Raw genomic sequence first — 23,159 nt, forward strand, 5'->3', positions numbered from 1 at the left:
CAGACACTCGGGAGAAGTGTATGGTGTTTCCTGAAACATCTAAAAAACAAAGCAACAGAGCCTAGGGCACTGCCACTTATGGTCCTATAGCTTAGGGAAATTAAAATCAAAAAGACACAGCCACCCCAATGTTTGGAACGGCTCTGTTTACAAGAACCTCGTTTACAGTACAAGTTCAACATCGCAGAAAGTGAAAAATGGATAAAGAAGTTGTGGTATTTACTTACAAAGCAATATCGCTCAGCAATGAAATCTGTGTCATCAGGCCCTTAGCAGCACAATGAGTGGATTCAGGTATGATGATTCTAACTGAAATAAGTCACACAGAAAAGAAACATCATAAGATATCAGTAATACACGGAATGTAAACTTGGCTACACAGGAACTGAATTACAGAACAGAACAGGGTCTCAAATTTAGAAAACCAACTTATGCTTGCTTAAGGGGAAAGGTGAGTTGGGGTGCTGCATAAAAGCAGAGATTGAAATGAGCACAGATAAAGTTCCTTAAGCCAAATATGGAATAGACAAGAGCTACTCCTTGCTCAACGAAATGGACTCAACACCCCATATTAAACGCCTAAGAATGTACCTGACTAGTAAGTATCTTAAAACCTATGGATTGCTATGTTTCCAAAAGAGAATCAAGCGTGTGTACAGGGGCATAAACGCAGCAGTGATAGGATTGGAGAGGTTCGGTGAGCAAATGAAGACCCTTTGAAGTCATATTGCATGGTACCCATTACACGGGTCTGAACTCTCCAGGTTTAAGGTATTCTTCCTTCAGCTAAAACATGCATGTGGAACCCAAGTATGATCAACCATGTGAACGGGAGACGTGTTCAAATATGTCTCAGTTTTCCTCCCCTGGTACTCGGGTGCAACATTCCAGACGCTTTACTAACACTCTCCCGACTTGGAGAGTCAGCGCCTTTAACCTCCTGTTTGGCCCAGTTTGCAATTTCTGCGGAAGATGAACAGGAATAGCGAGAACCAATGAGAGACTAGCTGGAGGTGTCTGGACGGGCAAATTTAACTCTCATTTCCCACCAGGAAGAGGAAATAACCAAAGGCTCAGCGTGCCGTACCGGAACCAGATTAGGGCCTGAAGCCATCCTGCGGTGTTGCGGCCAGCTCAAAAGAAAGCGAGTTGAAGACAGGAGCTCAGGGGCACTGTAATTCACAAACCTGCAGAGTTATAAATGACAGCTATCGTCCAAAAATAGACTGAAGTAAGGCTGCCAAGAGGACTTGAAAGCGGGGCAGAATTGCAGGAAACCGATTTCAGGAGGTAGACTGGAATTGCATTGAAAGCATAGGAAAAGAGGCAGAACGTCCACAATGATGCACTTGGCCAAAAAGGGCGTATGCGTTTTTTCCTGAATATATTCAGGAAAAAACGCATACGCCCTTTTTGGCCAACCAAGCAAGCTTGCAAAGGAAATCTGCACTACAATGAAGTCTCACTTCCCCCCGGTCAAAAGGGCCATCTGAAAAAAGTGTAAAATCCAGAAAGGCAGGACAGGCCATGGAGAACTGGGAGCCTTGTTATGCTGATGGGCGGGATGTAAATTGCCAACAGACACTCGGGAGAAGTGTATGGTGTTTCCTGAAACATCTAAAAAACAAAGCAACAGAGCCTAGGGCACTGCCACTTATGGTCCTATAGCTTAGGGAAATTAAAATCAAAAAGACACAGCCACCCCAAAGTTTGGAACGGCTCTGTTTACAAGAACCTCGTTTACAGTACAAGTTCAACATCGCAGAAAGTGAAAAATGGATAAAGAAGTTGTGGTATTTACTTACAAAGCAATATCACTCAGCAATGAAATCTGTGTCATCAGGCCCGTAGCAGCACAATGAGTGGATTCAGGTATGATGATTCTAACTGAAATAAGTCACACAGAAAAGAAACATCATAAGATATCAGTAATACACGGAATGTAAACTTGGCTACACAGGAACTGAATTACAGAACAGAACAGGGTCTCAAATTTAGAAAACCAACTTATGCTTGCTTAAGCGGAAAGGTGAGTTGGGGTGCTGCATAAAAGCAGAGATTGAAATGAGCACAGATAAAGTTCCTTAAGCCAAATATGGAATAGACAAGAGCTACTCCTTGCTCAACGAAATGGACTCAACACCCCATATTAAATGCCTAAGAATGTACCTGACTAGTAAGTATCTTAAAACCTATGGATTGCTATGTTTCCAAAAGAGAATCAAGCGTGTGTACAGGGGCATAAACGCAACACTGATAGGATTGGAGAGGTTCGGTGAGCAAATGAAGACCCTTTGAAGTCATATTGCATGGTACCCATTACACGGGTCTGAACTCTCCAGGTTTAAGGTATTCTTCCTTCAGCTAAAACATGCATGTGGAACCCAAGTATGATCAACCATGTGAATGGGAGACGTGTTCAAATATGTCTCAGTTTTCCTCCCCTGGTACTCGGGTGCAACATTCCAGACGCTTTACTAACACTCTCCCGACTTGGAGAGTCAGCGCCTTTAACCTCCTGTTTGGCCCAGTTTGCAATTTCTGCGGAAGATGAACAGGAATAGCGAGAACCAATGAGAGACTAGCTGGAGGTGTCTGGACGGGCAAATTTAACTCTCATTTCCCACCAGGAAGAGGAAATAACCAAAGGCTCAGCGTGCCGTACCGGAACCAGGTTAGGGCCTGAAGCCATCCTGCGGTGTTGCGGCCAGCTCAAAAGAAAGCGAGTTGAAGAAAGGAGCTCAGGGGCACTGTAATTCACAAACCTGCAGAGTTATAAATGACAGCTATCGTCCAAAAATAGACTGAAGTAAGGCTGCCAAGAGGACTTGAAAGCGGGGCAGAATTGCAGGAAACCGATTTCAGGAGGTAGACTGGAATTGCATTGAAAGCATAGGAAAAGAGGCAGAACGTCCACAATGATGCACTTGGCCAAAAAGGGCGTATGCGTTTTTTCCTGAATATATTCAGGAAAAAACGCATACGCCCTTTTTGGCCAACCAAGCAAGCTTGCAAAGGAAATCTGCACTACAATGAAGTCTCACTTCCCCCCGGTCAAAAGGGCCATCTGAAAAAAGTGTAAAATCCAGAAAGGCAACAGGCCATTGAGAACTGGGAGCCTTGTTATGCTGATGGGCGGGATGTAAATTGCCAACAGACACTTGGGAGAAGTGTATGGTGTTTCCTGAAACATCTAAAAAACAAAGCAACAGAGCCTAGGGCACTTCCACTTATGGTCCTATAGCTTAGGGAAATTAAAATCAAAAAGACACAGCCACCCCAAAGTTTGGAACGGCTCTGTTTACAAGAACCTCCTTTACAGTACAAGATCAACATCGCAGAAAGTGAACAATGGATAAAGAATTTGTGGTATTTACTTACAAAGCAATATCACTCAGCAATGAAATCTGTGTCATCAGGCCCTTAGCAGCACAATGAGTGGATTCAGGTATGATGATTCTAACTGAAGTAAGTCACACAGAAAAAGAAACATCATAAGATATCAGTAGTACACGGAATGTAAACTTGGCTACACAGGAACTGAATTACAGAACAGAACAGGGACTCAAATTTAGAAAACCAACTTATGCTTGCTTAAGGGGAAAGGTGAGTTGGGGTGCTGCATAAAACCAGAGATTGAAATGAGCACAGATAAAGTTCCTTAAGCCAAATATGGAATAGACAAGAGCTACTCCTTGCTCAACGAAATGGACTCAAAACCCCATATTAAACCCCTAAGAATGTACCTGACTAGTAAGTATCTTAAAACCTATGGATTGCTATGTCTCCAAAAGAGAATCAAGCGTGTGTACAGGGGAATAAACGCAGCAGTGATAGGATTGGAGAGGTTCGGTGAGCAAATGAAGACCCTTTGAAGTCATATTGCATGGTACCCATTACACGGGTCTCAACTCTCCAGGTTTAAGGTATTCTTCCTTCAGCTAAAACATGCATGTGGAACCCAGAGTATGATCAACCATATGATCGGGAGACGTGTTCAAATATGTCTCAGTTTTCCTCCCCTGGTACTCGGGTGCAACATTCCAGACGCTTTACTAACACTCTCCCGACTTGGAGAGTCAGTCCCTTTAACCTCCTGTTTGGCCCAGTTTGCAATTTCTGCGGAAGATGAACAGGAATAGCGAGAACCAATGAGAGGCTAGCTGGAGGTGTCTGGAAGGGCAAATTTAACTCTCATTTCCCACCAGGAAGAGGAATTAACCAAAGGCTCAGCATGCCGGGCCGGAACCAGATTAGGGCCTGAAGCCATCCTGCGGTGTTGCGGCCAGGTCACAAGAAAGCGAGTTGAAGAAAGGAGCTCAGGGGCACTGTAATTCACAAACCTGCAGAGTTATAAATGACAGCTATCGTCCAAAAATAGACTGAAGTAAGGCTGCCAAGAGGACTTGAAAGCGGGGCAGAATTGCAGGAAACCGATTTCAGGAGGTAGACTGGAATTGCATTGAAAGCATAGGAAAAGAGGCAGAACGTCCACAATGATGCACTTGGCCAAAAAGGGCGTATGCGTTTTTTCCTGAATATATTCAGGAAAAAACGCATACGCCCTTTTTGGCCAACCAAGCAAGCTTGCAAAGGAAATCTGCACTACAATGAAGTCTCACTTCCCCCCGGTCAAAAGGGCCATCTGAAAAAAGTGTAAAATCCAGAAAGGCAGGACAGGCCATGGAGAACTGGGAGCCTTGTTATGCTGATGGGCGGGATGTAAATTGCCAACAACCACTCGGGAGAAGTGTATGGTGTTTCCTGAAACATCTAAAAAACAAAGCAACAGAACCTAGGGCACTTCCACTTATGGTCCTATAGCTTAGGGAAATTAAAATCAAAAAGACACAGCCACCCCAAAGTTTGGAACGGCTCTGTTTACAAGAACCTCGTTTACAGTACAAGTTCAACATCGCAGAAAGTGAAAAATGGATAAAGAAGTTGTGGTATTTACTTACAAAGCAATATCACTCAGCAATGAAATCTATGTCATCAGGCCCTTAGTATCACAATGAGTGGATTCAGGTATGATGATTCTAACTGAAATAAGTCACACAGAAAAAGAAACATCATAAGATATCAGTAATACACGGAATGTAAACTTGGCTACACAGGAACTGAATTACAGAACAGAACAGGGTCTCAAATTTAGAAAACCAACTTATGCTTGCTTAAGGGGAAAGGTGAGTTGGGGTGCTGCATAAAACCAGAGATTGAAATGAGCACAGATAAAGTTCCTTAAGCCAAATATGGAATAGACAAGAGCTACTCCTTGCTCAACGAAATGGACTCAACACCCCATATTAAACGCCTAAGAATGTACCTGACTAGTAAGTATCTTAAAACCTATGGATTGCTATGTCTCCAAAAGAGAATCAAGCGTGTGTACAGGGGAATAAACGCAGCAGTGATAGGATTGGAGAGGTTCGGTGAGCAAATGAAGACCCTTTGAAGTCATATTGCATGGTACCCATTCCACGGGTCTCAACTCTCCAGGTTTAAGGTATTCTTCCTTCAGCTAAAACATGCATGTGGAACCCAGAGTATGATCAACCATGTGAATGGGAGACGTGTTCAAATATGTCTCAGTTTTCCTCCCCTGGTACTCGGGTGCAACATTCCAGACGCTTTACTAACACTCTTCCGACTTGGAGAGTCAGTCCCTTTAACCTCCTGTTTGGCCCAGTTTGCAATTTCTGCGGAAGATGAACAGGAATAGCGAGAACCAATGAGAGACTAGCTGGAGGTGTCTGGACGGGCAAATTTAACTCTCATTTCCCACCAGGAAGAGGAATTAACCAAAGGCTCAGCGTGCCGTGCCGGAACCAGATTAGGGCCTGAAGCCATCCTGCGCTGTTGCGGCCAGGTCACAAGAAAGCGAGTTGAAGAAAGGAGCTCAGGGGCACTGTAATTCACAAACCTGCAGAGTTATAAATGACAGCTATCGTCCAAAAATAGACTGAAGTAAGGCTGCCAAGAGGACTTGAAAGCGGGGCAGAATTGCAGGAAACCGATTTCAGGAGGTAGACTGGAATTGCATTGAAAGCATAGGAAAAGAGGCAGAACGTCCACAATGATGCACTTGGCCAAAAAGGGCGTATGCGTTTTTTCCTGAATATATTCAGGAAAAAACGCATACGCCCTTTTTGGCCAACCAAGCAAGCTTGCAAAGGAAATCTGCACTACAATGAAGTCTCACTTCCCCCCGGTCAAAAGGGCCATCTGAAAAAAGTGTAAAATCCAGAAAGGCAGGACAGGCCATGGAGAACTGGGAGCCTTGTTATGCTGATGGGCGGGATGTAAATTGCCAACAGACACTCGGGAGAAGTGTATGGTGTTTCCTGAAACATCTAAAAAACAAAGCAACAGAGCCTAGGGCACTGCCACTTATGGTCCTATAGCTTAGGGAAATTAAAATCAAAAAGACACAGCCACCCCAAACTTTCGAACGGCTCTGTTTACAAGAACCTCGTTTACAGTACAAGTTCAACATCGCAGAAAGTGAAAAATGGATAAAGAAGTTGTGGTATTTACTTACAAAGCAATATCACTCAGCAATGAAATCTGTGTCATCAGGCCCGTAGCAGCACAATGAGTGGATTCAGGTATGATGATTCTAACTGAAATAAGTCACACAGAAAAGAAACATCATAAGATATCATTAATACACGGAATGTAAACTTGGCTACACAGGAACTGAATTACAGAACAGAACAGGGTCTCAAATTTAGAAAACCAACTTATGCTTGCTTAAGGGTAAAGGTGAGTTGGGGTGCTGCATAAAACCAGAGATTGAAATGAGCACAGATAAAGTTCCTTAAGTCAAATATGGAATAGACAAGAGCTACTCCTTGCTCAAAGAAATGGACTCAACACCGCATATTAAACGCCTAAGAATGTACCTGACTAGTAAGTATCGGAAAACCTATGGATTGCTATGTCTCCAAAAGAGAATCAAGCATGTGTACAGGGGCATAAACGCAGCAGTGATAGGATTGGAGAGGTTCGGTGAGCAAATGAAGACCCTTTGAAGTGATATTGCATGGTACGCATTACAAGGGTCTCAACTCTCCAGGTTTAAGGTATTCTTCCTTCAGCTAAAACATGCATGTGGATCCTAGAGTATGATCAACCATGTGATCGGGAGACGTGTTCAAATATGTCTCAGTTTTCCTCCCCTGGTACTCGGGTGCAACATTCCAGACGCTTTACTAACACTCTCCCGAGTTGGAGAGTCAGTCCCTTTAACCTCCTGTTTGGCCCAGTTTGCAATTTCTGCGGAAGATGAACAGGAATAGCGAGAACCAATGAGAGACTAGCTGGAGGTGTCTGGACGGTTAAATTTAACTCTCATTTCTCACCAGGAAGAGGAATTAACCAAAGGCTCAGCGTGCCGTGCCAGAACCAGATTATGGCCTGAAGCCATCCTGCGGTGTTGCGCCAGGTCACAAGAAAGCGAGTTGAAGAAAGGAGCTCAGGGGCACTGTAATTCACAAACCTGCAGACTTATAAATGACAGCTATCGTCCAAAAATAGACTGAAGTAAGGCTGCCAAGAGGACTTGAAAGCGGGGCAGAATTGCAGGAAACCGATTTCAGGAGGTAGACTGGAATTGCATTGAAAGCATAGGAAAAGAGGCAGAACGTCCACAATGATGCACTTGGCCAAAAAGGGCGTATGCGTTTTTTCCTGAATATATTCAGGAAAAAACGCATACGCCCTTTTTGGCCAACCAAGCAAGCTTGCAAAGGAAATCTGCACTACAATGAAGTCTCACTTCCCCCCGGTCAAAAGGGCCATCTGAAATAAGTGTAAAATCCAGAAAGACAAGACAGGCCATGGAGAACTGGGAGCCTTGCTATGCTGATGGGCGGGATGTAAATTGCCAACAACCACTCGGGAGAAGTGTATGGTGTTTCCTGAAAAATGTAAAAAACAAAGCAACAGAACCTAGGGCACTTCCACTTATGGTCCTATAGCTTAGGGAAATTAAAATCAAAAATACACAGCCTCCCCAAAGTTTGGAACGGCTCTGTTTACAAGAACCTCGTTTACACTACAAGTTCAACATCACAGAAAGTGAAAAATGGATAAAGAAGATGTGGTATTTACTTACAAAGCAATATCACTCAGCAATGAAATCTGTGTCATCAGGCCCTTAGCAGCACAATGAGTGGATTCAGGTATGATGATTCTAACTGAAATAAGTCACACAGAAAAAGAAACATCATAAGATATCAGTAATACACGGAATGTAAACTTGGCTACACAGGAACTGAATTACAGAACAGAACAGGGTCTCAAATTTAGAAAAACAACTTATTCTTGCTTAAGGGTAAAGGTGAGTTGGGGTGCTGCATAAAACCAGAGATTGAAATGAGCACAGATAAAGTTCCTTAAGCCAAATATGGAATAGACAAGAGCTACTCCTTGCTCAACGAAATGGACTCAACACCCCATATTAAACGCCTAAGAATGTACCTGACTAGTAAGTATCTTAAAACCTATGGATTGCTATGTCTCCAAAAGAGAATCAAGCATGTGTACAGGGGCATAAATGCAGCAGTGATAGGATTGGAGAGGTTCGGTGAGCAAATGAAGACCCTTTGAAGTCATATTGCATGGTACCCATTCCACGGGTTTCAACTACCCAGGTTTAAGGTATTCTTCCTTCAGCTAAAACATGCATGTGGAACCTAGAGTATGATCAACCATGTGATCGGGAGACGTGTTCAAATATGTCTCAGTTTTCCTTCCCTGGTACTTGGGTGCAACATTCCAGACGCTTTACTAACACTCTCCCCACTTGGAGAGTCAGTCCCTTTAACCTCCTGTTTGGCCCAGTTTGTAATTTCTGCGGAAGATGAACAGGAATAGCGAGAACCAATGAGAGGCTAGCTGGAGGTGTCTGGACGGGCAAATTTAACTCTCATTTCCCACCAGGAAGAGGAATTAACCAAAGGCTCAGCATGCCGGGCCAGAACCAGATTAGGGCCTGAAGCCATCCTGCGGTGTTGCGGCCAGCTCAAAAGAAAGCGAGTTGAAGAAAGGAGCTCAGGGGCACTGTAATTCACAAACCTGCAGAGTTATAAATGACAGCTATCGTCCAAAAATAGACTGAAGTAAGGCTGCCAAGAGGACTTGAAAGCGGGGCAGAATTGCAGGAAACCGATTTCAGGAGGTAGACTGGAATTGCATTGAAAGCATAGGAAAAGAGGCAGAACGTCCACAATGATGCACTTGGCCAAAAAGGGCGTATGCGTTTTTTCCTGAATATATTCAGGAAAAAACGCATACGCCCTTTTTGGCCAACCAAGCAAGCTTGCAAAGGAAATCTGCACTACAATGAAGTCTCACTTCCCCCCGGTCAAAAGGGCCATCTGAAAAAAGTGTAAAATCCAGAAAGGCAGGACAGGCCATGGAGAACTGGGAGCCTTGTTATGCTGATGGGCGGGATGTAAATTGCCAACAGACACTTGGGAGAAGTGTATGGTGTTTCCTGAAACATCTAAAAAACAAAGCAACAGAGCCTAGGACACTGCCACTTATGGTCCTATAGCTTAGGGAAATTAAAATCAAAAAGACACAGCCACCCCAAAGTTTGGGACGCCTCTGTTTACAAGAACCTCGTTTACAGTACAAGTTCAACATCGCAGAAAGTGAAAAATGGATAAAGAAGTTGTGGTATTTACTTACAAAGCAATATCACTCAGCAATGAAATCTATGTCATCAGGCCCTTAGCATCACAATGAGTGGATTCAGGTATGATGATTCTAACTGAAATAAGTCACACAGAAAAAGAAACATCATAAGATATCAGTAATACACGGAATGGAAATTTGGCTACACAGGAACTGAATTACAGAACAGAACAGGGTCTCAAATTTAGAAAACCAACTTATGCTTGCTTAAGGGTAAAGGTGAGTTGGGGTGCTGCATAAAACCAGAGATTGAAATGAGCACAGATAAAGTTCCTTAAGCCAAATATGGAATAGACAAGAGCTACTCCTTGCTCAACGAAATGGACTCAACACCCCATATTAAACGCCTAAGAATGTACCTGACTAGTAAGTATCTTAAAACCTATGGATTGCTATGTCTCCGAAAGAGAATCAAGCATGTGCACAGGGGCATAAACGCAGCAGTGATAGGATTGGAGAGGTTCGGTGAGCAAATGAAGACCCTTTGAAGTCATATTGCATGGTACCCATTCCACGGGTTTCAACTACCCAGGTTTAAAGTATTCTTCCTTCAGCTAAAACATGCATGTGGAACCTAGAGTATGATCAACCATGTGATCGGGAGACGTGTTCAAATATGTCTCAATTTTCCTCCCCTGGTACTCGGGTGCAACATTCCAGACGCTTTACTAACACTCTCCCCACTTGGAGAGTCAGTCCCTTTAACCTCCTGTTTGGCCCAGTTTGCAATTTCTGCGGAAGATGAACAGGAATAGCGAGAACCAATGAGAGGCTAGCTGGAGGTGTCTGGACGGGCAAATTTAACTCTCATTTCCCACCAGGAAGAGGAATTAACCAAAGGCTCAGCATGCCGGGCCGGAACCAGATTAGGGCCTGAAGCCATCCTGCGGTGTTGCGGCCAGCTCACAAGAAAGCGAGCTGAAGAAAGGAGCTCAGGGGCACTGTAATTCACAAACCTGCAGAGTTATAAATGACAGCTATCGTCCAAAAATAGACTGAAGTAAGGCTGCCAAGAGGACTTGAAAGCGGGGCAGAATTGCAGGAAACCGATTTCAGGAGGTAGACTGGAATTGCATTGAAAGCATAGGAAAAGAGGCAGAACGTCCACAATGATGCACTTGGCCAAAAAGGGCGTATGCATTTTTTCCTGAATATATTCAGGAAAAAACGCATACGCCATTTTGGCCAACCAAGCAAGCTTGCAAAGGAAATCTGCACTACAATGAAGTCTCACTTCCCCCCGGTCAAAAGGGCCATCTGAAAAAAGTGTAAAATCCAGAAAGGCAGGTCAGGCCATGGAGAACTGGGAGCCTTGTTATGCTGATGGGTGGGATGTAAATTGCCAACAACCACTCGGGAGAAGTGTATGGTGTTTCCTGAAACATCTAAAAAACAAAGCAACAGAACCTAGGGCACTTCCACTTATGGTCCTATAGCTTAGGGAAATTAAAATCAAAAAGACACAGCCACCCCAAAGTTTGGAACGGCTCTGTTTACAAGAACCTCGTTTACAGTACAAGTTCAACATCGCAGAAAGTGAAAAATGGATAAAGAACTTGTGGTATTTACTTACAAAGCAATATCACTCAGCAATGAAATCTGTGTCATCAGGCCCTTAGCAGCACAATGAGTGGATTCAGGTATGATGATTCTAACTGAAATAAGTCACACAGAAAAAGAAACATCATAAGATATCAGTAATACACGGAATGTAAACTTGGCTACACAGGAACTGAAATACAGAACAGAACAGGGTCTCAAATTTAGAAAACCAACTTATGCTTGCTTAAGGGTAAAGGTGAGTTGGGGTGCTGCTTAAAACCAGAGATTGAAATGAGCACAGATAAAGTTCCTTAAGTCAAATATGGAATAGACAAGAGCTACTCCTTGCTCAACGAAATGGACTCAACACCCCATATTAAACACCTAAGAATGTACCTGACTAGTAAGTATCTTAAAACCTATGGATTGCTATGTCTCCGAAAGAGAATCAAGCATGTGTACAGGGGCATAAACGCAGCAGTGATAGGATTGGAGAGGTTCGGTGAGCAAATGAAGACCCTTTGAAATCATATTGCATGGTACCCATTCCACGGGTCTCAACTCTCCAGGTTTAAGGTATTCTTCCTTCAGCTAAAACATGCATGTGGAACCCAAGTATGATCAATCATGTGAATGGGAGACGTGTTCAAATATGTCTCAGTTTTCCTCCCCTGGTACTCGGGTGCAACATTCCAGACGCTTTACTAACACTCTCCCCACTTGGAGAGTCAGCGCCTTTAACCTCCTGTTTGGCCAAGTTTGCAATTTCTGCGGAAGATGAACAGGAATAGCGAGAACCAATGAGAGACTAGCTGGAGGTGTCTGGAAAGGCAAATTTAACTCTCATTTCCCACCAGGAAGAGGAAATAACCAAAGGCTCAGCAAGCCGTGCCGGAACCAGATTAGGGCCTGAAGCCATCCTGCAGTGTTGCGGCCAGGTCACAAGAAAGCGAGTTGAAGAAAGGAGCTCAGGGACACTGTAATTCACAAACCTGCAGAGTTATAAATGACAGCTATCGTCCAAAAATAGACTGAAGTAAGGCTGCCAAGAGGACTTGAAAGCGGGGCAGAATTGCAGGAAACCGATTTCAGGAGGTAGACTGGAATTGCATTGAAAGCATAGGAAAAGAGGCAGAACGTCCACAATGATGCACTTGGCCAAAAAGGGTGTATGCGTTTTTTCCTGAATATATTCAGGAAAAAACGCATACGCCCTTTTTGGCCAACCAAGCAAGCTTGCAAAGGAAATCTGCACTACAATGAAGTCTCACTTCCCCCCGGTCAAAAGGGCCATCTGAAAAAAGTGTAAAATCCAGAAAGGCAGGACAGGCCATGGAGAACTGGCAGCCTTGTTATGCTGATGGGCGGGATGTAAATTGCCAACAACCACTCGGGAGAAGTGTATGGTGTTTCCTGAAACATCTAAAAAACAAAGCAACAGAACCTAGGGCACTTCCACTTATGGTCCTATAGCTTAGGGAAATGAAAATCAAAAAGACACAGCCACCCCAAATTTTGGAACGGCTCTGTTTACAAGAACCTCATTTACAGTACAAGTTCAACATCGCAGAAAGTGAAAAATGGATAAAGAACTTGTGGTACTTACGTACAATGCAGTATCACTCAGCAATGAAATCTATGTCATCAGGCCCGTAGCAGCATAATGAGTAGATTCAGGTACGATGATTCTAACTGAAATAAGTCACACAGAAAAAGAAACATCATAAGATATCACTAATACACGGAATGTAAACTTGGCTACACAGGAACTGAATTCCAAAACAGAACAGGTTCTCAAATTTAGAAAACCAACTTATGCTTGCTTAAGGGGAAAGGTGAGTTGGGTTGCTGCATAAAACCAGAGATTGAAATGAGCACAGATAAAGTTCCTTAAGCCAAATATGGAATAGACAAGAGCTACTCCTTGCTCCACAAATGGACTCCACACCGCATATTAAACGCCTAAGAATGTACCTGACTAGTAAGTATCTTAAAACCTATGGATTGCTATGTCTCTGAAAGAGAATCAAGCATGTGTACAGGGGCATAAACGCAGCAGTGATAGGATTGGAGAGGTTCGGTGAGCAAATGAAGACCCTTTGAAGTCATATTGCATGGTACCCATTCCACGGGTTTCAACTACCCAGGTTTTAGGTATTCTTCCTTCAGCTAAAACATGCATGTGGAACCCAGAGTATGATCAACCATGTGATCGGGAGACGTGTTCAAATATGTCTCAGTTTTCCTCCCCTGGTACTCGGGTGCAACATTCCAGACGCTTTACTAACACTCTCCCCACTTGGAGAGTCAGCGCCTTTAACCTCCTGTTTGGCCCAGTTTGCAATTTCTGCGGAAGATGAACAGGAATAGCGAGAACCAATGAGAGACTAGCTGGAGGTGTCTGGACGGGCAAATTTAACTCTCATTTCCCACCAGGAAGAGGAATTAACCAAAGGCTCAGCGTGCCGTGCCGGAACCAGATTAGGGCCTGAAGCCATCCTGCGGTGTTGCGGCCAGGTCACAAGAAAGCGAGTTGAAGAAAGGAGCTCAGGGGCACTATAATTCACAAACCTGCAGAGTTATAAATGACAGCTATCGTCCAAAAATAGACTGAAGTAAGGCTGCCAAGAGGACTTGAAAGCGGGGCAGAATTGCAGGAAACCGATTTCTGGAGGTAGACTGGAATTGCATTGAAAGCATAGGAAAAGAGGCAGAACGTCCACAATGATGCACTTGGCCAAAAAGGGCGTATGCGTTTTTTCCTGAATATATTCAGGAAAAAACGCATACGCCCTTTTTCGCCAACCAAGCAAGCTTGCAAAGGAAATCTGCACTACAATGAAGTCTCACTTCCCCCCGGTCAAAAGGGCCATCTGAAAAAAGTGTAAAATCCAGAAAGGCAACAGGCCATTGAGAACTGGGAGCCTTGTTATGCTGATGGGCGGGATGTAAATTGCCAACAGACACTCCGGAGAAGTGTATGGTGTTTCCTGAAACATCTAAAAAACAAAGCAACAGAGCCTAGGGCACTTCCACTTATGGTCCTATAGCTTAGGGAAATTAAAATCAAAAAGACACAGCCACCCCAAACTTTGGAACGTCTCTGTTTACAAGAACCTCGTTTACAGTACAAGTTCAAGATCGCAGAAAGTGAAAAATGGATAAAGAAGTTGTGGTATTCACTTACAAAGCAATATCACTCAGCAATGTAATCTATGTCATCAGGCCCTTAGCAGCACAATGAGTGGATTCAGGTATGATGATTCTAACTGAAATAAATCACACAGAAAAAGAAACATCATAAGATATCAGTAATACACGGAATGTAAACTTGGCTACACAGGAACTGAATTACAGAACAGAACAGGGTCTCAAATTTAGAAAACCAACTTATGCTTGCTTAAGGGTAAAGGTGAGTTGGGGTGCTGCATAAAACCAGAGATTGAAATGAGCACAGATAAACTTCCTTAGGCCAAATATGGAATAGACAAGAGCTACTCCTTGCTCAATGAAATGGACTCAACACCGCATATTAAACGCCTAAGAATGTACCTGACTAGTAAGTATCGTAAAACCTATGGATTGCTATGTCTCTGAAAGAGAATCAAGCATGTGTACAGGGGCATAAACGCAGCAGTGATAGGATTGGAGAGGTTCGGTGAGCAAATGAAGACCCTTTGAAGTCATATTGCATGGTACCCATTACACGGGTCTCAACTCTCCAGGTTTAAGGTATTCTTCCTTCAGCTAAAACATGCATGTGGAACCCAAGTATGATCAACCATGTGAACGGGAGACGTGTTCAAATATGTCTCAGTTTTCCTCCCCTGGTACTCGGGTGCAACATTCCAGACGCTTTACTAACACTCTCCCCACTTGGAGAGTCAGCGCCTTTAACCTCCTGTTTGGCCCAGTTTGCAATTTCTGCGGAAGATGAACAGGAATAGCGAGAACCAATGAGAGACTAGCTGGAGGTGTCTGGACGGGCAAATTTAACTCTCATTTCCCACCAGGAAGAGGAAATAACCAAAGGCTCAGCGTGCCGTACCGGAACCAGATTAGGGCCTGAAGCCATCATGCGGTATTGCGGCCAGCTCACAAGAAAGCGAGTTGAAGAAAGGAGCTCAGGGGCACTGTAATTCACAAACCTGCAGAGTTATAAATGACAGCTATCGTCCAAAAATAGACTGAAGTAAGGCTGCCAAGAGGACTTGAAAGCGGGGCAGAATTGCAGGAAACCGATTTCAGGAGGTAGACTGGAATTGCATTGAAAGCATAGGAAAAGAGGCAGAACGTCCACAATGATGCACTTGGACAAAAAGGGCGTATGCGTTTTTTCCTGAATATATTCAGGAAAAAACGCATACGCCCTTTTTGGCCAACCAAGCAAGCTTGCAAAGGAAATCTGCACTACAATGAAGTCTCACTTCCCCCCGGTCAAAAGGGCCATCTGAAAAAAGTGTAAAATCCAGAAAGGCAGGACAGGCCATGGAGAACTGGGAGCCTTGTTATGCTGATGGGCGGGATGTAAATTGCCAACAACCACTCGGGAGAAGTGTATGGTGTTTCCTGAAACATCTAAAAAACAAAGCAACAGAACCTAGGGCACTTCCACTTATGGTCCTATAGCTTAGGGAAATTAAAATCAAAAAGACACAGCCACCCCAAAGTTTGGAACGGCTCCGTTTACAAGAACCTCGTTTACAGTACAAGTTCAACATCGCAGAAAGTGAAAAATGGAGAAAGAAGTTGTGGTATTTACTTACAAAGCAATATCACTCAGCAATGAAATCTGTGTCATCAGGCCCTTAGCAGCACAATGAGTGGATTCAGGTATGATGATTCTAACTGAAATAAGTCACACAGAAAAAGAAACATCATAAGATATCATTAATACACGGAATGTAAACTTGGCTACACAGGAACTGAAATACAGAACAGAACAGGGTCTCAAATTTAGAAAACCAACTTATGCTTGCTTAAGGGGAAAGGTGAGTTGGGGTGCTGCATAAAACCAGAGATTGAAATGAGCACAGATAAAGTTCCTTAAGCCAAATATGGAATAGACAAGAGCTACTCCTTGCTCAACGAAATGGACTCAAAACCCCATATTAAACGCCTAAGAATGTACCTGACTAGTAAGTATCTTAAAACCTATGGATTGCTATGTCTCCAAAAGAGAATCAAGCGTGTGTACAGGGGCATAAACGCAGCAGTGATAGGATTGGAGAGGTTCGGTGAGCAAATGAAGACCCTTTGAAGTCACATTGCATGGTACCCATTACACGGGTCTCAACTCTCCAGGTTTAAGGTATTCTTCCTTCAGCTAAAACATGCATGTGGAACCAAGAGTATGATCAACCATGTCAACTGGAGACGTGTTCAAATATGTCTCAGTTTTCCTCCCCTGATACTCGGGTGCATCATTCCAGACGCTTTACTAACAGTCTCCCCACTTGGAGAGTCAGCACCTTTAACCTCCTGTTTGGCCCAGTTTGCAATTTCTGCGGAAGATGAACAGGAATAGCGAGAACCAATGAGAGGCTAGCTGGAGGTGTCTGGACGGGCAAATTTAACTCTCATTTCCCACCAGGAAGAGGAAATAACCAAAGGCTCAGTGTGCCGTGCCGGAACCAGATTAGGGCCTGAAGCCATCCTGCGGTGTTGCGGCCAGCTCACAAGAAAGCGAGTTGAAGAAAGGAGCTCAGGGGCACTGTAATTCACAAACCTGCAGAGTTATAAATGACAGCTATCGTCTAAAAATAGACTGAAGTAAGGCTGCCAAGAGGACTTGAAAGCGGGGCAGAATTGCAGGAAACCGATTTCAGGAGGTAGACTGGAATTGCATTGAAAGCATAGGAAAAGAGGCAGAACGTCCACAATGATGCACTTGGCCAAAAAGGGCGTATGCGTTTTTTCCTGAATATATTCAGGAAAAAACGCATACGCCCTTTTTGGCCAACCAAGCAAGCTTGCAAAGGAAATCTGCACTACAATGAAGTCTCACTTCCCCCCGGTCAAAAGGGCCATCTGAAAAAAGTGTAAAATCCAGAAAGGCAGGACAGGCCATGGAGAACTGGGAGCCTTGTTATGCTGATGGGCGGGATGTAAATTGCCAACAACCACTGGGGAGAAGTGTATGGTGTTTCCTGAAACATCTAAAAAACAAAGCAACAGAACCTCGGGCACTTCCACTTATGGTCCTATAGCTTAGGGAAATTAAAATCAAAAAGACACAGCCACCCAAAAGTTTGAAACGGCTCTGTTCACAAGAACCTCGTTTACAGTACAAGTTCAACATCGCAGAAAGTGAAAAATGGATAAAGAAGTTGTGGTATTTACCTACCAAACAATATCACTCAGCAATGAAATCTGTGTCATCAGGCCCTTAGCAGCACAATGAGTGGATTCAGGTATGATGATTCTAACTGAAATAAGTCACACAGAAAAAGTAACATCATAAGATATCAGTAATACACGGAATGTAAAAATGGCTACACAGGAACTGAATTACAGAACAGAACAGGGTCTCAAATTTAGAAAACCATCTTATGCTTGCTTAAGGGTAAAGGTGAGTTGGGGTGCTGCATAAAACCAGAGATTGAAATGAGCACAGATAAAGTTCCTTAAGTCAAATATGGAATAGACTAGAACTACTCCTTGCTCAACGAAATGGACTCAACACCGCATATTAAACGCCTAAGAATGTACCTGACTAGTAAGTATCTTAAAACCTATGGATTGCTATGTCTCCGAAAGGGAATCAAGCATGTGTACAGGGGCATAAACGCAGCAGTGATAGGATTGGAGAGGTTCGGTGAGCAAATGAAGACCCTTTGAAGTCATATTGCATGGTACCCGTTACACGGGTCTTAACTCTCCAGGTTTAAGGTATTCTTCCTTCAGCTAAAACATGCATGTGGAACCTAGAGTATGATCAACCATGCGATCGGGAGACTTGTTCAAATATGTCTCAGTTTTCGTACCCTGGTACTCGGGTGCAACATTCCAGATGCTTTACTAACACTCTCCCCACTTGGAGAGTCAGTCCCTTTAACCTCCTGTTGGGCCCAGTTTGCAATTTCAGCGGAAGATGAACAGGAATAGCGAGAACCAATGAGAGACTAGCTGGAGGTGTCTGGACAGGCAAATTTAACTCTCATTTCCCACCAGGAAGAGGAATTAACCAAAGGCTCAGCGTGCCGTGCCGGAACTAGATTAGGGCCTGAAGCCATCCTGTGGTGTTGCGGCCAGCTCACAAGAAAGCAAGTTGAAGAAAGGAGCTCAGGGGCACTGTAATTCACAAACCTGCACAGTTATAAATGACAGCTATCGACCAAAAATAGACTGAAGTAAGGCTGCCAAGAGGACTTGAAAGCGGGGCAGAATTGCAGGAAACCGATTTCAGGAGGTAGACTGGAATTGCATTGAAAGCATAGGAAAAGAGGCAGAACGTCCACAATGATGCATTTGGCCAAAAAGGGCGTATGCGTTTTTTCCTGAATATATTCAGGAAAAAACGCATACGCCCTTTTTGGCCAACCAAGCAAGCTTGCAAAGGAAATCTGCACTACAATGAAGTCTCACTTCCCCCCGGTCAAAAGGGCCATCTGAAAAAAGTGTAAAATCCAGAAAGGCAGGACAGGCCATGGAGAACTGGGAGCCTTGTTATGCTGATGGGCGGGATGTAAATTGCCAACAACCACTCGGGAGAAGTGTATGGTGTTTCCTGAAACATCTAAAAAACAAAGCAACAGAGCCTAGGGCACTTCCACTTATGGTCCTATAGCTTAGGGAAATTAAAATCAAAAAGACACAGCCACCCCAAATTTGGGACTCCTCCGTTTACAAGAACCTCGTTTACCGTACATGTTCAATATCACAGAAAGTGAAAAATGGATAAAGAACTTGTGGTACTTACGTACAATGCAGTATCACTCAGCAATGAAATCTATGTCATCAGGCCCATAGCAGCATAATGAGTGGATTCAGGTACGATGATTCCAACTGAAATAAGTCACACAGAAAAAGAAATATCATAAGATATCACTAATACACGGAATGTAAACTTGGCTACACAGGAACTGCATTCCAAAACAGAACAGGGTCTCAAATTTAGAAAACCAACTTATGCTTGCTTAAGGGGAAAGGTGAGTTGGGGTGCTGCATAAAACCAGAGATTGAAATGAGCACAGATAAAGTTCCTTAAGCCAAATATGGAATAGACAAGAGCTACTCCTTGCTCAACGAAATGGACTCAAAACCCCATATTAAACGCCTAAGAATGTACCTGACTAGTAAGTATCTTAAAACCTATGGATTGCTATGTCTCCGAAAGAGAATCAAGCATGTGTACAGGGGCATAAACGCAGCAGTGATAGGATTGGAGAGGTTCGGTGAGCAAATGAAGACCCTTTGAAGTCATATTGCATGGTACCCATTCCACGGGTTTCAACTACCCAGGTTTAAGGTATTCTTCCTTCAGCTAAAACATGCATGTGGAACCTAGATTATGATCAACCATGTGATCGGGAGACGTGTTCAAATATGTCTCAGTTTTCCTCCCCTGGTACTCCGGTGCAACATTCCAGACGCTTTACTAACACTCTCCCGACTTGGAGAGTCAGTCCCTTTAACCTCCTGTTTGGCCCAGTTTGCAATTTCTGCGGAAGATGAACAGGAATAGCGAGAACCAATGAGAGGCTAGCTGGAGGTGTCTGGACGGGCAAATTTAACTCTCATTTCCCACCAGGAAGAGGAATTAACCAAAGGCTCACCATGCCGGGCCGGAACCAGATTAGGGCCTAAAGCCATCCTGCGGTGTTGCGGCCAGGTCACAAGAAAGCGAGTTGAAGAAAGGAGCTCAGGGGCACTGTAATTCACAAACCTGCAGAGTTATAAATGACAGCTATCGTCCAAAAATAGACTGAAGTAAGGCTGCCAAGAGGACTTGAAAGCGGGGCAGAATTGCAGGAAACCGATTTCAGGAGGTAGACTGGAATTGCATTGAAAGCATAGGAAAAGAGGCAGAACGTCCACAATGATGCACTTGGCCAAAAAGGGCGTATGCGTTTTTTCCTGAATATATTCAGGAAAAAACGCATACGCCCTTTTTGGCCAACCAAGCAAGCTTGCAAAGGAAATCTGCACTACAATGAAGTCTCACTTCCCCCCGGTCAAAAGGGCCATCTGAAAAAAGTGTAAAATCCAGAAAGGCAGGACAGGCCATGGAGAACTGGGAGCCTTGTTATGCTGATGGGCGGGATGTAAATTGCCAACAACCACTCGGGAGAAGTGTATGGTGTTTCCTGAAACATCTAAAATACAAAGCAACAGAACCTAGGGCACTTCCACTTATGGTCCTATAGCTTAGGGAAATTAAAATCAAAAAGACACAGCCACCCCAAAGTTTGGAACGGCTCTGTTTACAAGAACCTCGTTTACAGTACAAGTTCAACATCGCAGAAAGTGAAAAATGGAGAAAGAAGTTGTGGTATTTACTTACAAAGCAATATCACTCAGCAGTGAAATCTATATCATCAGGCCCTTAGCAGCACAATGAGTGGATTCAGGTATGATGATTCTAACTGAAATAAGTCACACAGAAAAAGAAACATCATAAGATATCAGTAATACACGGAATGTAAACTTGGCTACACAGGAACTGAATTACAGAACAGAACAGGGTCTCAAATTTAGAAAACCAACTTATGCTTGCTTAAGGGGAAAGGTGAGTTGGGGTGCTGCATAAAACCAGAGATTGAAATGAGCACAGATAAAGTTCCTTAAGCCAAATATGGAATAGACAAGAGCTACTCCTTGCTCAACGAAATGGACTCAACACCCCATATTAAACGCCTAAGAATGTACCTGACTAGTAAGTATCTTAAAACCTATGGATTGCTATGTCTCCGAAAGAGAATCAAGCATGTGTACAGGGGCATAAACGCAGCAGTGATAAGATTGGAGAGGTTTGGTGAGCAATTGAAGACCCTTTGAAGTCATATTGCATGGTACCCATTACACGGGTCTTAACTCTCCAGGTTTAAGGTATTCTTCCTTCAGCTAAAACATGCATGTGGAACCCAAGTATCATCAACCATGTGAACGGGAGACGTGTTCAAATATGTCTCAGATTTCCTCCCCTGGTACTCGGGTGCAACATTCCAGACACTTTACTAACACTCTCCCCACTTGGAGAGTCAGCGCCTTTAACCTCCTGTTTGGCCCAGTTTGCAATTTCTGCGGAAGATGAACAGGAATAGCGAGAACCAATGAGAGGCTAGCTGGAGGTGTCTGGACGGGCAAATTTAACTCTCATTTCCCACCAGGAAGAGGAAATAACCAAAGGCTCAGCGTGCCGTGCCGGAACCAGATTAGGGCCTGAAGCCATCCTGCGGTGTTGCGGCCAGGTCACAAGAAAGCGAGTTGAAGAAAGGAGCTCAGGGGCTCTGTAATTCACAAACCTGCAGAGTTATAAATGACAGCTATCGTCCAAAAATATACTGAAGTAAGGCTGCCAAAAGGACTTGAAAGCGGGGCAGAATTGCAGGAAACCAATTTCAGGAGGTAGACTGGAATTGCATTGAAAGCATAGGAAAAGAGGCAGAACGTCCACAATGATGCACTTGGACAAAAAGGGCGTATGCGTTTTTTCCTGAATATATTCAGGAAAAAACGCATACGCCCTTTTTGGCCAACCAAGCAAGCTTGCAAAGGAAATCTGCACTACAATGAAGTCTCACTTCCCCCCGGTCAAATGGGCCATCTGAAAAAAGTGTAAAATCCAGAAAGGCAGGACAGGCCACGGAGAACTGGGAGCCTTGTTATGCTGATGGGCGGGATGTAAATTGCCAACAGACACTCCGGAGAAGTGTATGGTGTTTCCTGAAACATCTAAAAAACAAAGCAACAGAGCCTAGGGCACTGCCACTTATGGTCCTATAGCTTAGGGAAATTAAAATCAAAAAGACACAGCCACCCCAAAGTTTGGGACGCCTCTGTTTACAAGAACCTCGTTTACAGTACAAGTTCAACATCGCAGAAAGTGAAAAATGGATAAAGAATTTGTGGTATTTACTTACAAAGCAATATCACTCAGCAATGAAATCTATGTCATCAGGCCCTTAGCAGCACAATGAGTGGATTCAGGTATGATGATTCTAACTGAAATAAGTCACACAGAAAAAGAAACATCATAAGATATCAGTAATACACGGAATGTAAACTTGGCTACACAGGAACTGAATTACAGAACAGAACAGGGTCTCAAATTTAGAAAACCAACTTATGCTTGCTTAAGGGTAAAGGTGAGTTGGGGTGCTGCATAAAACCAGAGATTGAAATGAGCACAGATAAAGTTCCTTAAGCCAAATATGGAATAGACAAGAGCTACTCCTTGCTCAACGAAATGGACTCAACACCGCATATTAAACGCCTAAGAATGTACCTGACTAGTAAGTATCTTAAAACCTATGGATTGCTATGTCTCCGAAAGAGAATCAAGCATGTGTACAGGGGCATGAACGCAGCAGTGATAGGATTGGAGAGGTTCGGTGAGCAAATGAAGACCCTTTGAAGTCATATTGCATGGTACCCATTACACGGGTCTCAACTCTCCAGGTTTAAGGTATTCTTCCTTCAGCTGAAACATGCATGTGGAACCCAGAGTATGATCAACCGTGTGAACGGGAGACGTGTTCAAATATGTCTCAGTTTTCCTCCCCTGGTACTCGGGTGCAACATTCCAGACCCTTTACTAACACTCTCCCGACTTGGAGAGTCAGCGCCTTTAACCTCCTGTTTGGCCCAGTTTGCAATTTCTGCGGAAGATGAACAGCAATAGGGAGAACCAATGAGAGACTAGCTGGAGGTGTCTGGACGGGCAAATTTAACTCTCATTTCCCACCAGG

At 43.7% G+C, this 23,159-nt stretch overlaps 1 long non-coding RNA gene across 1 annotated transcript in view; it reads right to left on the reverse strand.

Annotated features, from left to right (window-relative positions):
• Positions 1-224: 224 nt before the first annotated feature.
• The window catches only part of LOC307181313, a 262,825-nt gene continuing 239,890 nt past the window's right edge, over positions 225-23,159 (reverse strand). The window contains exon 3 of the long non-coding RNA XR_013826413.1: positions 225-305. This is a non-coding gene — a long non-coding RNA (uncharacterized lncRNA). The remainder of the gene's footprint in view (positions 306-23,159) is intronic.

This window comes from Stenella coeruleoalba, assembly GCF_951394435.1.
Source record: "Stenella coeruleoalba genome assembly, contig: scaffold_149, whole genome shotgun sequence".
Lineage (NCBI taxonomy): Eukaryota > Metazoa > Chordata > Mammalia > Artiodactyla > Delphinidae > Stenella > Stenella coeruleoalba.